Source organism: Heteronotia binoei, chromosome 1, assembly GCF_032191835.1.
Source record: "Heteronotia binoei isolate CCM8104 ecotype False Entrance Well chromosome 1, APGP_CSIRO_Hbin_v1, whole genome shotgun sequence".
NCBI classification, from domain to species: domain Eukaryota; kingdom Metazoa; phylum Chordata; class Lepidosauria; order Squamata; family Gekkonidae; genus Heteronotia; species Heteronotia binoei.
In genome coordinates, this window is record NC_083223.1 from 173958577 (window position 1) to 173975050 (window position 16474).

At 40.5% G+C, this 16474-nt stretch overlaps 1 protein-coding gene across 4 annotated transcripts in view; it reads left to right on the forward strand.

Moving 5' to 3' along the window:
• The window catches only part of CDC42EP3 (CDC42 effector protein 3), a 39047-nt gene that overhangs the window by 19801 nt on the left and 2772 nt on the right, over window positions 1–16474 (forward strand). The window contains exons 1-2 of one of the 4 annotated variants that reach the window (XR_009555682.1): window positions 10384–10576; window positions 11177–11233. The exons of 1 other annotated variant lie outside the window; for it this stretch is intronic. The gene's annotated coding sequence lies outside the window, so the exon portion shown is untranslated. Of the gene's footprint in view, window positions 1–10383; window positions 10577–11176; window positions 11234–16474 lie in introns of those variants that run through there. 2 more of the 4 variants (XR_009555681.1, XM_060244321.1) reach the window with 2 other exon arrangements.

Here is a 16474-nt window from a genome sequence, read left to right on the forward strand (position 1 = left end):
TGTGCCATGTTTTGTCCTAGGGTGCCAACTCTGGCTTGGAATATTCCGAGAGATTTGGGGATGGTACCTGAGGAGGATAGAATTTGGGGTAGAGAAGGCAGGGAGCTCAATAGGGAAGCAATATCATAGAATCCATCCTTCAAAGCTGCCATTTTCTCCAGGAAAATTGATCACTACAGTCTGAAGATCAGTGGGAACTCCAGGTCCCACCTGCAGGTTGGCAGCCCTGTTTGGTCCTGTCTGACTGTAGGATATGTAACAGCCAGCATTTAAATAGGTCTGCTAGAAAAGTCATAATTAAAAAAAATAAAAGGCAGAAAAACCATTTGTGACTGAGCTCCTTTATACCTGTACATGCAGCTTCATTTGAAAGGCATGATATAAATATTTGAAATAATTAAGAGGCAAAGATGAGTAGCAGATACAAAGATGAGCTGCATTTATCCCAAGCTATAAGGCAGGCAGTTGAGGAACTACTGCTGTTTAACTGGGATTTCCTAAGATGCCTTGGAAACCTTCCATTTAAGGCAGGGTATTAATGCTTTTAATAATTTAAGTAAATAATAAATAAATAAGACATTTATCTAAACCAAGTCCTAAATTCACAATAGGAATGTTAGGGAGTATTAAACACTTTATTCCCTCCAGAGGGCTCCATTTGACAGATCTGATTTTACTGTACTTGCTATTAAAAAGTTTTTGTTTCTTTAAACTATAATCTTTGACTGGTGGGTTTCTAAAATTCTGTTGAAGCGCTTGTCAGGAGTGTGATCACTGTACCTGCTTTTTCAATTAAAAAGAAACAACAGCACTGCCAATGTTTTACAGAATGAATGCACTACACTATTTAATTTATGCTTTTGTTTAAGAGCGATAGCTCTATAGGCCTTTCTTATTTAATGAGACATACAGCTAAGATGTATAGCAGAAAGTGCTAAAACAGGATTGCAGTCAAATATCAGGAAGACAAAAATAATGACTGCTGAGGAATTACGCAATTTTAAGGTTGACAATGAAGAAACTGAAATTATTCAAGATTTTATGTTCCTTAGCACCATCATAAACTGCAAGAGAGACTGCAACCAAGAAATCAGAAGGAGATTGAGCCTGGGAAGGACAGTCACAAAAGAGCTAGAAAAGATTCTTAAGTGTAAGGATGTGTTGCTGGCAGATAAAGTTAATTCATGCCGTAGTTTATCCCATTACTGTGTGTGAGTGTAAAAGTTGGACAATGAAGAAATCTGACACGAAGAAAGTAGATTCCTTTGAAATGCGATGTTGGATGAGAACATATGAACATGCCTTATACTGAATCAGACTCTCGGTCCATCAAACTCAGTATTGCCTACTCAGACTGGCAGCGGCTCTCCAGGGTCTCAAGCCGAGGTTTTTCACACCTATTTGTCTGGACCCTTTTTAGTTGGAGATGCTGGGGTTTGAACCTGGGACCTTCTGCTTACCAAGCAGATGCTCTACCACTGAGCCACCATCCCTCCCCTAATTTTATGGATACTGTGGGTACCAAAAAGACAAATCAACCCTGAACTCTCCCTAGAAGCTAAAATGACTAAACTGAAGCTGTCATATTTTGGTTATATTATGAGAAGAAAAGGGTCACTAGAAAAGACAAAATGCTAAGAAAAGTGGAAGGCAGCTTCCAGGCTCAATTTAAGGTACTTGTATTGACATAAAGACATTAAGAGCCCTGTGGCGCAGAGTGTTAAAGCTGCAGTGCTAAGCTCTGCTCATGACCTGAGTTCGATCCCTGGCGGAAGCTGGGTTTTCAGGTAGCTGGCTCGAGGTTGACTCAGCCTTCCACCCTTCTGAGGTCGGTAAAATGAGTACCCAGCTTGCTGGGGGGGAAGGGTAGATGACCGGGGAAGGCAATGGCAAACCACCCCTCAATGGCAAACAACTGGTGCTTGCACAGGGGACCTTTCCTTTCCTTTCCTTGACATAAAGCCCTGTATGGCCTGGGACCAATGTACCTTAAAGGTCACCTTCTCTCATATGAACCTACTCACTAATTCTGGTTATCCTTGGAGGCCGTGCTTCAGTTGCCTCACCGTGCTTCAGTTGCCTCACCTAGAGAGGTGATGACCCAAGAAAGGGCGTTCTCTGTTGTGGCACCAAAAGTTTGGAACTCCCTCCCCAGCACAGTTTATCTGTCACCCTCTATTGATGCATTTTACCAGCTGGTGGAGACTTCTTTGTTTCATCCAGCATACCCCCATATCATTTTTGGCCCTACAGTTCTTTATGTATTTTAGGCAGCATAAAGTATTTTAAATACATAAATATTGTCATCCATTCTGCATCTAGCTTGCAAGATTCCTCTGAGTGGCTTCTGACCTGATTTCTTCCACATGTTAATGTATGTGGTCTTTGTGGCTTTGAGAAGTCCACTCCAAAGCAAAATTTTGTACTAAAGTGTTGTGGCCTCAAAATATACATGTGATAATATAAAATATGTTATATTATTAAGCTGACCTTTTTACCAGTCATATATATTATCCCTATACAATGTCCACTGTGATGCAACAAGACCTGCTTCATTTTCTAATGCAGCCTTTCCCTATCTATATTTTGAAGGCAAGTTCTAAGTGGCACTGACATTTTGCAGAGACTTGTACATAGTTTTCACCTTTGAGTAGGGGGAGAGACATGCCAAGAATTGCTTCAGTCTCCCTTCCAAAGCCCTCCTTCACATTTAACCCTCTTTGAGATTGTATGTGCAATAAATGCCATATATTATGTCCTATCTGTCACATGAAACCTGGGAGAAATGACTGCTGTGTATTAATCACAGCTGTATAACTGTATAGTTTTATTTCAAGTAAAATCTTAGGAAACAAGTTACGTGGCCAATGAAATCTGCAGTGAGGTAGTCCATTTTAAAGTCTATTTAAGCAGTGTTATTGTTGCTCTTCCAATGCCAATCTTGGCTTTCTTCCACATCACTGAATCAGGAGGTATGCCAGAATGCAGGAAGAGCTTGGCTTGGAATCTTCCCACATTCTGTAATTGTCACCTATGTCAGCCATTATGTCGTGACGCTGACCTGACCTCCCTTTCTCACAATTAAAGTGCCCACAGTTTCAATGAAATTGGGGGACTTCTTTCTACCTGGTAATAGTGAGTTGGTTGGGTCCCATACAAATCTGAAAGAGAAAGGCCTGTTGGGTGGAGGCAGCTGTGGGAAGAAGCAAAAAATAGATTTCTTCCTCTGTAACAGTTTGATTCAGATAAAAATCCCAAATCATTGAGATGTAAAAATGCAAAAAAGTAAAATGTGTCTACTTGGTAGTTTAAAACCCAGCAGTCCGATCAACAGGTTGTCAACAGCAAAACAGTAATATGCATAATTAGTGCAAAATACTAACTACCATTTATAAAACCTATTCCATAAATATTTGCTTTTCTAAACGGACTTTTATTGCCTTTAATATTGTCATTTTTTATCTTAACATAGGTTAATAACAAGCATATTAGTTTGAAAGTTTCTCTTCCACATAGAAGTTAGAACAGTTCCTCAGTGGAATAGACTTTTTCAGGGAGCGGTGGGCTCTCCCTCTTTGGAGGTTTTTAAACAGAAGTTAGACGGCCAACTGATAGCAATGCTGATTTAGTGAACTTGAGCAGATCATGAGAGGGTTGCCTCAATGCTGAGTTTTTTTGGGGGGTGGAGTACCATCTAGGTGTGGAGCAAATGTCACTGGGGGCATGGGGGAGATATTTGTGAATTTCCTGCATCGTGCAAGGGGTTGGACTAGATGTCCTTGGAGGCTCAAGTAATTTCCCCCTTCTGTGTGTGTTTGTGTATGAGAGAATCCTGATATTCTTAACTTCCTTGGAGGAAGTTTATAGTGCTACTTCCTCTAAGTAATATCCTAAAGATGGTACAACGATATTACAGACTTCTCTTTTTTATCAGAGGGTATAACCTTGCTATCCTTGAGGCTTTGCCTCATATCTCTCTTTGGTGAGCCCACAATGACTGATGTATTCATGAAGGTTTTCCATTCAACCTACTGTAATTTGATCATGTACTGTTTTTTATCAGCACTCTTCATTCTGTCAGACTCAGAATTTAACTTGCAAGAGGCAATTTGCCCACCACACCTGGCACAGTGGCCACAAATCAGTACATTCTGAGATATTATTCTTAACCTTTCGTTCACTACTGCCTACAAAGTACACAACATAATAATTGAATGCCACCAAGCAACAAACAAAAAACTGGAATATAAGTACAGTACTCAAGAAAAGACAACTCTGTTCATGCTGTATGTGCATGCTACACTGATCTGGAGCATACATTCAGTGAGATCCTTATGCGGCTAGTCATCAGCTAGCTCCCTTTTTTTTTAATTGCTGTGTGACCCTTTTTCAAGAACCTGTAGGAGAAAGTTAGGATCTGGGTTTTTTTCATGAGTAGTACAGAACAGCTCTTATTCATTTCCTGTCAGAAACCATTGCAGGTAGAAAGGGGAATTACCTAAAACCCCATATTCTGCTTCGGCGGGGAGGGCGGGATATAAATAAAAGGTATTATTATTATTATTTGCTCCAGGATCCCCCCATTTGCTAACTAAAAGTTTTGAGTGCCTCCCGGATTCGTGGGGAGGGAGCTGTATGGATCCCATTAGGAATCACTGGCTTAAGCCCATTGAGAAAAAAATGGCTGAAGAACACCACTCTCTGTATTGGGTTGCAGTCAGTATATTTTGTGAGAAAACAGAGACATATGAAGCTGAACATATGAAGCTGCCTTATACTGAATCAGACCCTTGGTCCATCAAAGTCAGTATTGTCTTCTCAATAGACCTAAGGATCTATTAGAAAAGGTAACTAAAACTTTTCCCTACTTGTGGCTTGTTTTCAACATTGAGATGGTTTTACTTATATTTGTTACACACACACATACTCCAGCACTACAAGAAAAGAATGGCTTTCAATGCAAACTCCTAGTACCATGTATATGTCATTTATTAGTTTATAGCTTTTCTTTCTCATTAAGACTCAAGGTGGATTACACAGTTTAAGAAAATGTAATCTAAACAGTATAATCAGTATAAACAGCAGGAAAACAGGATTACAGATTAGAATACAGTGCACTAAAACTGTATTTTACATGCAATAAACATATGAAGCTGCCTTATACTGAATCAGACCTTTGGTCCATCAAAGTCAGTATTGTCTTCTCAGACTGGCAGTGGCTCTCCAGGGTCTTAAGCTGAGGTTTTTCACACCTGTTTGCTTGGACCCGTTTTTGGAGATGCCAGTGATTGAACCTGGGACCTTCTGCTTCCCAAACAGATGCTCTACCACTGAGCCACCACCCCTCAATAAAACAGTATGATATATGCAACAAACAGTGAAGCAACTCTGGATTACAGAGTTAGAGAAACAGTGCGACAGAATAATGTATACAATGAACAAAGAAATCAAAACTATCTAAACTATGATCTAGTCGTTAACTATGATCTAGTCGTATTGCCTTTATAGAAAGATCATCCTGAACAATGAGAGAAACATACATATAACGAACAATCAAAAACAAATAACTTTTAAAATTCATTGATATTAACCACAACTACAGAGTAAAAAATAAAAAGATAAAGTACTTGAAGTATGAGTTTCAAAGACAATAAAGTTCCATATGTAGTATATGTAGTGGTTAGAGGAAAGGCCCCTGATATGGCGCCTGTGGGTGTTATGGCACCTGTCAACTTCTTCCTTAACACTTGTCAAATGTTTTTAGAAAGTTGGTGGGACCAGATGGAGGTTTTGCCCAGCAAACCTTCTGATTGGCCATCAGAGATCTGACTATGCACATTCATTTTAAAAAGTTCCTTCAACAGTAGGTGCCACTACAGCATAAAGATCTTCACTGTGTGACAGGAGATGAGCAATGTGTAAGCAAGAAAATATTTTCAAACGGTGTGTTTATTTAAAGAGATGTCCTGTTAAGCAGCACTTCTGCTTAAAACATTAAAGTGTTAAAATTAGAGTTATGTATCACCTCAGCCCCTGACATTGTGTGGTAGGTTACACCTCTGGTGGCAGTCATTTCTTGGTGCTCACTGCCAGAATTCAAAGTGTCCACTGGGTTGGAGTGTCAAATTAGGATGTAGGAGACCAGTATTCAAATCCATACTTTGCTACAGAAGCTTGTTTGGGAACCTTAGGCTGGTCATGCTTAGCCTAACCCACCTGACAACTGGTTGTTGTAAAATGGAAGAGAAGAGAACAATGTTGAAAGCCGCTTTGGGTCCCCACTGGAGAGAGAAGCAAGAAATAAATGAATGAATGAATATCCATATGGATATCTGGAAATTGATCTTCAGTCTAATTCAATACTTATTCCTTTGCATTTGTGTATTACCTAGTATACTCACAGTATTGGTGCTCCTCCATGTGATAGTATGAATTGTGTAGCTCAATTTCAGCAAGTATTCAAATGTTTTTAAGGTTCATAATTTAGAAGCTTAAATGGTCCAGTGATAAACAAAGTTGTGCTCTGCACAGTCCATTGAATCAGTGGGTTTGGAAATGTGCAACTCCTCTGTTTATGATTGAACTGTATGTCACTTATTGATTATAAGCATGACCAGAAGCCACAGATTCAAGTCTTGGCTCAAGTTTAGTTGGCTGTAATATGGGAATAATAGTGGGGTCAATGCAAGCGTTACTGAGGTAGTATTTCTTTTGAACAATTAGGAAACAGCACTGTATAACAGAACAATTTAAGAGGCAGTGAAGTTTGATAGCTAGAATGGGGGAATGGATGTAAAAAACCCGGAATGAAAATATGTCTGCTCTCTTTCCTGTTTTGCTGGACATCTCTTTAAATTAACATTTCACTGCATGTAATAGCAATGTGCTGGCCTCCATATAGGCAGTGAAATCTGGGTAAGAAGGCCAGCTATGACTTTGAATGATCGTTCAGCAAACCCTGCTTGTTGTACTTACATTCAAACTGACAGTGCAGTAAAGCCAATAGGAACCCTGAAATATCCTTTCAGTCTATCCTAGTTCTCCCATTACCCTTTTGCAGCTTTCCCACTCGGACCAAACACCACTAACAACATTTTCTTTAAAGTAATAGAAAAAAAAATAGGATAGGGGAATGGTGGGAAGGAGACTGTGAGGCTAAGTCAGGAAAATAAGTACGACTTGTATTGCTCCCAAGTAGGTGTGTACTGGATTGCTGTCTTGGTCTGTTATTCAGATCCAAAAATTTATTCCATATCTGATTATGCTTGTCCAAGATTTTTCATCAGTAGTATGATATTTTCCCCTCTTTTGGAACATATTCTCTCTTCAACCTTTGATGTTTCCTTAGACTTGTAGGATTATTCTGTATATTTAGCTATAAATACTGCATTCATAGAATCGCTTGGGGCTCTTTAGCTTGGAGAAACATCGACTGAGGGGTCGCATGATAGAGGTTTACAAGATTATGCATGGGATGGAGAAAGTAGAGAAAGAAGTACTTTTCTCCCTTTCTCACAATACCAGAACTCGTGGACATTCAATTAAATTGCTGAGCAGTCAGGTTAGAACTGATAAAAGGAAGTACTTCTTCATGCAAAGGGTGATTGACACATGGAATTCACTGCCACAGGAGGTGGTGGCGGCTACAAGCATAGACAGCTTCAAGAGGGGATTGGATAAGCATATGGAGCAGAGGTCCTTCAGTGGCTATTAGCCACAGCTTATTGTTGGAACTCTCTGTCTGGGGCAGTGATGCTCTGTATTCTTGGTACTTGGGCGGCGGGGGGGGGGGGCATAGTGGGAGGGCTTCTAGTGCCCACTGGTGGACCTCCTGATGGCACTTGGGTTTTTTGGCCACTGTGTGATAGTGTTGGACTGAATGGGCCATTGGCCTGATCCAACATGGCTTCTCTTACGTTCTTAATCGTAGAGTTGGAAGGGGTCATCTAATCCAACCCCCTTTAGAAGCCCTATTGTATTCTGGTAGGTCCCAAACTGAAGCAACATCACCCCAGAGTCTGAAACGACTGGTGCTTGTACAGGGGACTGCCTTTACCTTTTACGCAGTCTTTTAAGCCTGCAGAGATTTAAAGGCACATGGAGGCTGTTGGGGCCCGGCTTTCCTCCACTGGCCAGCTGGCTGGCGGCAGGGAGGAGCCTGCAAAACCTCGGGTTCCCTCACTGAGACCTGGGGGCTGACAAACCTACTAGATGCCTTTGGAAGCACATATGCAGGACTTGTAGGGAACAGGCTCTCTTTCTGCTCACTTTTAGCAACTGCTATTCAGAGGTACACTGCCCCTGAACAAGGAGGTTCCATATAGTCATTGTGATTAATAGCCATTGACAGACCTGCCTTCCATGAACTTGCTTTTAGTCCCTTGTCAAAGCTGTCTGAAACAGTGGCTATTGCTACATCTTGTGGCACTGAATTACATTAATAAATTGTGTGCTATGCGCAGAATTTCCTTTTGTCTGTCCTGAATCTGCTACTCAGCAACTTCATGGCATACTCCTGAATTCTAATATTATGGAAGAGGGAGAAAAAGCTCCCTCCTTTTGCTTTCTCCACATCATGCATAATTTTATGGATATCTATACTGCCTTTCCCTCCCCCAGTTTTTTTTTTTTCTAAATCAAAAAGCACTCTTTAGAGGAGACTACTGTTGTCAGGGGGAAAGCTGCAAATTCCTACCTGTATTTAAGATCTGTACACATCTATTCCAAAGGTGGCTGCACCTTGCAGGAATTATGTTGCTGGCTGTTTCATTATCAGCACCTAAACTTGGTTTGGGCAAAATGAGTGTCCAGCATGCTCAGCTCAACCTATCTCACAGAATTGTTGTGAGATTAAAACATCACCATGAGCAGCTTGGAGAAAGGACGAGAACATTAAATAAATTTCAGGGGGCCCTGCCTGTCTGTACCACAGAATCAGCATATACAGATGACCAGGGGTCATTTTGTAGAAAAATAGGTGGTGGAGCTCATCCAGGGATTGTCATGCAGCTGTAATACTATTCAATGGACAAAAGGGTATAACATTCAGAAGGAGGAGGTAGAATTCTCAGAAAGGTTCAGGAGCTGCACTCCTGTGAGCTTCCACTGAATCTGAGGCCTTCAGATGACTATGTGAATGGGTCTCTGTATGACCTCTGAACTCTACCAGCAAGCCTCAGAAAAGAGCAGGAGTCCAGTAAACTCCTTAAAAACTAACAAATAGTCTAAAGCAGGGGTGTCGAACTCATTTGTTATGAGGGCCAGATTTGACATAAATGAGTCCTTGTTGGGCCGGGCCATGTGTGTCATAAAATGTAATGCCAGGTAGTGGACATATAAACTATAAAGGGGGCGCAGACAAACAATTTTTTTCTTACTTAAAACATTAGCACTTTTGCAATATTTTGTTTTACAGTTTGATGTCATCTCTTGCTATGAATTATTGCATCAAAAACTGCAGACAATGTCTGTGCTATACCAATCTTGAATATGCTGTTCAAGTGTTGTTCAAGTGTGCACATCTATAAGTTGCAAACCTACTTTTGATTTATTGACATTCATTACAAAGATCTCATAGTCAATGCGTTGAGCCTCAGACTCAGAGGAAAACATGAAGCAGCTGGGCATTGTGAGCTTTTGTACATAAGTTGCTTCATGTGCTGGTCAAGATTATGTGAAGGTACCATGGCACAGACTGAGGTCTATGTGCTTGTCTGTAAAGCTATAGTCTTCTCCAGAAAAATAACAACAACTCCTATGTGGCAGTACAAGAACAGAGACAGCCATGTGCAATGATTAGTGCAATGATTAGTATCAGCCTACTATCTAGGAAGTCTAAATTCAAGATCCCCAATCAAAGGAAAATGTGAAAGAAAAATCAGTGGAAATTTCCTGGGTAAATCTGGGCTAGATACACATACACTCAGCCTAATGCTAGCTTGTTATTTCTCTTCTAAATAGTTCACATACTTTCCTATTCAGAAAGACTGGAGGGCATGAATACAATAAAAAAGATGAGGGGAACCTAGCTGCACCCATAACAAGCCCAACAAATCTCCCTCCCTCCCTCTCTCTCTCTCTGTAGCAAGGCAAAAAGCTCATGCCTTCAATAAAACTTCACTAGTCTTAAAAGTGCTCTTTGTATTTCTCCTGATGGTGAGGAGTGGACAAAGGAAACTCTGTCTCTTTCCTTCCCCCAGGGCACAAGGAAAGGGAGAAGCCTCAGCCAGGATGGAAGAGAGGCTGGGCTCATTAGCTCTTCAGGGTGATTAATTGAGTCTGGCAAACTTAATCACCCAGCAGAGCTATAGAGCTAGGCTCTTTCATTGGCTGAGGTTCCTCCCCTTTCCTCCTCCCTTTGGGAAAAGGGAGGGGGGAGAGAAAGAGCCATGAAAGGCTGCTTTGTTGGCTGACTGATCACTGGAGAGAAACACAAAATGGCAACTGAATACAGCAGGCAAGGGAGATTGAAGCAGACCACAGCCAGCTGCAGGAGGGCCTGATTGGAGCCCTCTGCAGGCCAGATCTGGCCCGCTGGCCGCATGTTTGACACCCCTGGTCTAAAGATGTCAGATAAGTAAGCAGTGACTCACGAAAACTCATTCCCTGGCACAAATTTTTAAGGTGCTACTGGACTCTTGCTCATTTCTGCTGCTGCAAACAGACTAGCACAGCTACCCATCTTGTTTAAAAAAGAAAGGAAATGTTTTCTTGGCACCTATCTAACCAGCCTAGTTATCCAGTCTCTAGTTATGGCTACAGAGAAAGAGCAAAAGAAATGTCTTCCTCTTCCGCCCTAGGTTGTGGTTGAAGCATCCAGTGTAATGCAAAAATAAATAAATCAGCTGAATGCAACCCTGAGGGGGAGGCCAGACTGAAGCTTCCATCTTATGCAGTTGTGATAAGATAACTTCAACTGCCAGTTGTTTTCTCCAGTAATTCAATCCATAGAGTGACAAAGATACTCAGGGGAGCAATAAAAGGGAAAAAAAGCTTTTAATCAAATTAAATCAGATCAGGTCTTCAGGGATAGTTTCAGGAGTCCCAATGGAATGATTTTAAGTAAGCCAATCAGTAGCCAAGCAACTATACCTGGTGAGTCTGGGGGCAGGAGGGGTTTTGCAGCTATAAAAGCATAGGGAGAGCTAATGCTGTCTTATCTGTTCTGCTCTTCTAGTGTGTTAGACCTTGACATGGTTCCAGATGCTTCCACAAGACTACAAGGATATGGACGGTAGGTTTTTGAATAAATATCTGTTTCCTCTTATGCACAGTTCAAGGTGATGGCTTTGGGATATAAAGCACTATATTATTTTGGATCAGAATGTTTTTAGGATTCCTTTCTGCAGTACAAATCTGCTGAGATTTAGGATTGTGATTGGAGGCCCTAGTTGCCAAATGCCTGGAGAACAAATGTCCTGTCCCTTTAATATAAATGTCCTATCCCTTTAATAGAAGTGTAATGAGATGTTAGTTACATGTAGGCCATGAAAAGCTTCAGCTGCCCATTTCTACACACTAAGCCACTATTAAAAAGGACAGGACACTTTTTTCCAGACCTGCTGGCAACCAAAGTGCTAGATGGGTGGTTGGAAAGAGGGCCCTTAGAATACTGGGTTATTTTTAAATTCACTTTCCATACTGATTTAAATAAGTAGTGTATTCTTTAACACACTGAGTTAGATTTTTTTTTTGTTCTTCAAGGCTTTTTCATTTTCTTTCTTTTCTTTCTTTTTTTTGCTGTTTCTGACATTAAGGGACTGTTGCTTGATTTATTGCTCCTCTGCTGCTTAAATTTTATTATGTTTTATAAAGTTTTTGCATTTACAGTACAGCTCTAAACAGAACTACATCCTCCCAAGCCCACTGATTTAAATGGATTTAGGAAGATGTAATCCTTATATCTTATTATTTGTAATATTTGTTAGCTTTGAAGACTTTTTATACAGCAAAATAGAATGTAAATAAAATCTACATTGCTTGTCTTATAAATGAGTCGACTTAAATGTTGGCTGTGATGTCCTTAAGCCGAGAGCATCTACCACCATGTGATTACCCCCTCCATTAAAAAAAAGGCTAAGTGGTGTATGCTCCAGTGTATTAGAAGGGGGAAACATCTCTTGTGTAGAGGTGATTTGCACTGTTGAAACACACTCATCTTAGATCTTACTGCCACTGCCTTGTGACTTTATCACCAAAGGTCTACAACGGAAGAGTCTCAACAGTAAGGCATTAGTCAGTTTCAAATGTATAAAACCCCTCTATACAAGCAAAGTTCTCTGGTTTGATACAGCAGATCATTCACTGGTGTGTCTTCCATACAGGAATGGGATTTTGTGGTTTCTCTGTTACTGGTGCAGATGCCTTTTCCTTAGATTTTTATTTATTTATTTTACAAAATTTATATTCTGTCTTTCTGCTCTCACAAAGACCACCATGGCACTAACAAATTAAATCATACATAATAAAATCATATTTTAAAACTATTAAAATCCACACACAAATCCACAAAAATAACCCCATGCATCTCCACAAAGGGGACTAAGCTTACTATTTACCAAAAAAAAGTTAAAGCTGAGAATTTGGTAAACATGCTACAGCTGTTGTTACAGTGGTATATCAGTATAACAATATTCTGTTGCTGAATAAAAGCCACAGACACTGGGAGCAGGGGGTGGGGGTGGGGAGGGATGGTAGCCACAGGGACAAGGTCAGGGAATATGTAAAAGGGACAGAATCAGAATTTTCTCACCCACAGCAGCCATCCAGTTTTTACTGCAATCTTTCCCAAAACTTCAGAGTAAATCAGATTTGAGTAAGATTGGAGAAAAGCTGTGGAAACCCCTGGGTGTTCCTGAGTGCACCATAATGCTGTGGGGAAGCAGGAAGAAAACTCACTTCCCAAAAGCATTGAACTCCAGATAACCCATATGGAAGACATCACCATCCAAGCCTCCTTTTTTAAAAGACAGATTAATGGAAGTTAGCAGGGCTTTTTTTGTAGCAGGAACTCTTATGCATGTTAAGCCACACACCCCTGATGTAGCCAATCCTCCTGGAGCTTACAGTAGGCCATGTATTAAGAGCCCTGTAAGCTCTTGGAGGATTGGCTACATCAAGGGTGTGTGGCCTAATATGCAAAGGAGTTCCTGCTATTAAAAAAGCCCTGTAAGTTAGGTCTGACAATGGCTGTTAACCATAGTTGCTGAATAGAACTTCCATGTTCAGAGGCAGTATACTGCTAAATACCATTTTTGCAGAGGTGAACAGCAGGGGAGGCTGTTGCATTTATGTCTTGCTTGTGGGCTTCCAGGGGACATCTGGTTAGCCAAAAATGCTGGAGTAGATTGAATTCAACAGGGCTCTTCTTAAAGGCCTCAGAATAATCCTGTGCATGTTTACTAAGAAGCAAGTCCCATTCAGTCCACTGGAATTTATTCCTAAATAATAAGCACATTTTATTTGTTCAAAACACTTATTAGCCAATTTTCTTCCATGAGAGCTCAAGGTTGCCTACAATATAATAAGCATATATGATTGCTGTGTTTCTAAGGAAATTCCCTATCTGTTGACTTGCTAAGCTGTTCAAGGATTTTGAGGGGACTGAGGGAGACTGATTTTTGCATATGGTGTCCAGTGATAAAAACAGTTTGTGGATTCTCAGAAATAAATCTTGTTAGTCTTAAAGGTGCCATTGAACTCTAACAGGGTTCTGTTGCTTCAGACCAGCTGGCTACCCACATGGATTGATTAGCAACTTCAAACTCTCTTCCCAACCTACATTGCATCATTCCAGTTATTTCAGTCCTGCCTGTAAACCTTTCTGATTCTGTGTGTTTAACATATGGTGATGGGTACTGCTTGCTAATATGTGATGGTGCGGAGGCAGAATGTGTGCTTCTGGGTTTTGTGAGGAAGAGGGTTTTAATAAAAGAAAGGCACATTGCAGATGCTCGGAAGCACTTTAAGCCTGGCTGGTTGTGGTTTATGTAGTGAGTAAGGCTGGAAACTTACTGGAGAAAAAAATGTCCTCTCTCTTTAATAGAGGTTGAAATGCATGTTATTTACTTCCATGCTATGAAATGCTTCAGTTTCTCATAGACCCTGTTCTCAAGGCCAGTTGGTAACCCTAACTGTAAAAGACTATGACCTTACTAGATCAGGGCTTCTCATCCTCATCTTTTTGTCCTGTGTGACAAGTGGGCATGAGTTGTGGATTCTCCTTAAGGCCTTCGTGAGCTGTGCACAGTTCAGACCAAGACTATGCCATGTGTGGGAGTTGTGAATTCTCCGTTAGGCCTTTGTGTGCTGTGCACAGTTCAGACCAAGACTATGTCATGTATGGAAAAGAAACTTCATATTTTCCTTTTGCAGCTCTAGCCTTCTATTTCTACACACTATGCTTCTGTAAAAGGGACAGAACATTTTGATGCAGGCCTCTTGGCAACTCCAGTTGGGGAAACACATGAATTTACGTGTGAGTTTCTCTCTTGGACCAAATAGCACACCCCAGACCTTTGCAGGTCAAAAAAATGGTGTGAAGGAGAAGAGTGAAGCCCTTATCTATGTGCACCATGCTCACAATCTACACTGGGCAATATGTGCCTAGAAATGGAGGAGAACTCTTAGTTCATATATACTTATCAGACAGCATGGGGACCTTTGACCAACCTGTACTCCTTAATGTATGAGTTGTTCTTAGATAGTGTTAAAAAGGGATTAATGGAGGATAAGTCCATCAACAACTATTAGCTATGATGGCTACATGGAGCCTCTGTTTTCAGCCGTTGTGTGCCTCTTAACTGTTTTTTTGAGATGAATGACAAGGCTATTGCTGTCATGTCCTGCTTGTAGAAACTTCAAGACATCTGGCAGTTTAGAATAACCACTAAATCTTATAAAGTTTGTAAAAGGGTTAAACAAAGGAGACCTCTTAAGACACACATCCAGAAAATTCATGGTGGACATAAATTTTGGATCCCAGTTTCTTAATAGTGTTCATTATGAATAGATTACTTGTTTAATTCTGTAATGGGTAGTGTACAGTGCATTTCTAAGCAGTGGAGATGTGTACCTTTCTAAACCCATTGACATCAGTGAACTTGGAAGGGTCTAATGCTGTAAAAGGTTGTTGTTGGTAGCATAATACAAGCAGCAAATGCTGACTCGAAGAAGGGATTTGATATTTGGGGGCTAAGACCCAACTGCTTTCTTGTAGTAAGTTTGCATCTTTTGGACAAGTCACTTGTCCATCCAACCTAGTAGTCTGTTTGCATCTGTGAGCAGCCCAATCTGTTCTTTTTTTAAAAAAGGGGGGGATCATTTTTCCCTTCCATTATGCAGATCAAAATGTCAAATATAAAACATTCTTATAAAGTTTTATAAAGTCTTATAAAAGCAAGAATAATTTTTTAAAATAGCTATTGAAAAAGAAAACAGCAGCAAAAAACATTAATCTGTCCAAACACTGCCAGCCAAATGCCAGAAACTGCAGGGAATTACAAAGATGTAAGCTGATGTTGAAAAGTCAATGAAGTAGGTGCCTGACAGATGTGTCTGGGGTAGTAATTCCACAGTCTGGGCTTCATAACTGAGAAGACTCTGTCCCTAGAAGCCACACACATTTCTGATGGTGGGGACACCCCAAGCTATTGGCAAATTGCTTTAAAAACAGCCCTGGGAAGTTACAACTAAGGCATAAGTATAACAGCCTCCTATATTTGTCCCAGCAGCCAGTATTCAGAGACAGAACAGAGGGTATGTGAAGGATTGTCTGTTGTGAGCTGCTGAACAATTACTTCTGGCTGTGCATGGGAATGAGAAGGCTATGTGTGCTGTTGAATTTTGGACTTTGGTGTTGTCTTCCCATGAGTAAAACGAACATTACTTAATATTCTTTTACATGTTTAATTCCTATAATTTATATGTAAGATTCAACTGTAATCAGCAGCTTAGTTTCTAATTGTAGCACAGACCAAATTGTGTTGATCTCTGGAGTCCTAACATCATATGCAGATAACATTCTTTACAGTCTTAAGCAAAGTTACACCTTTTGTTCACGATTGCACTGTTTGGTGGCAAGGGATGTATAAACACATCTGTACATTTAAGATGGACAGACCTGGTGTCTCCTACCAGAATCCTCCTCAGTGTGCCAGGTTCTTGTATTAGGACGGGTTGTCTTGTAGCATCCCTTCTTTTTGTTGCTGCTGCTATTTAGTCAATTGATGCTGTGTGTTTAGTTTGTGAATCAGGGCTTGTCAGACAGCAACCAAGGCTGAAGGGTTGGTAAGGGCACATTTTGAACTTATTGCCGAGATACACTCCAAAATTTGTAGGCATCTGTTAAAACAGTATCAGCTTTCCTAGTATGCATACAAAGATATTACTGCTTTACATTGCAAATATCTATTTAAAAATCTCTGTTTTTATGTTGGCAGGACTTTGGGGTTCATGTTTAGAAGTGCTTTTGGAA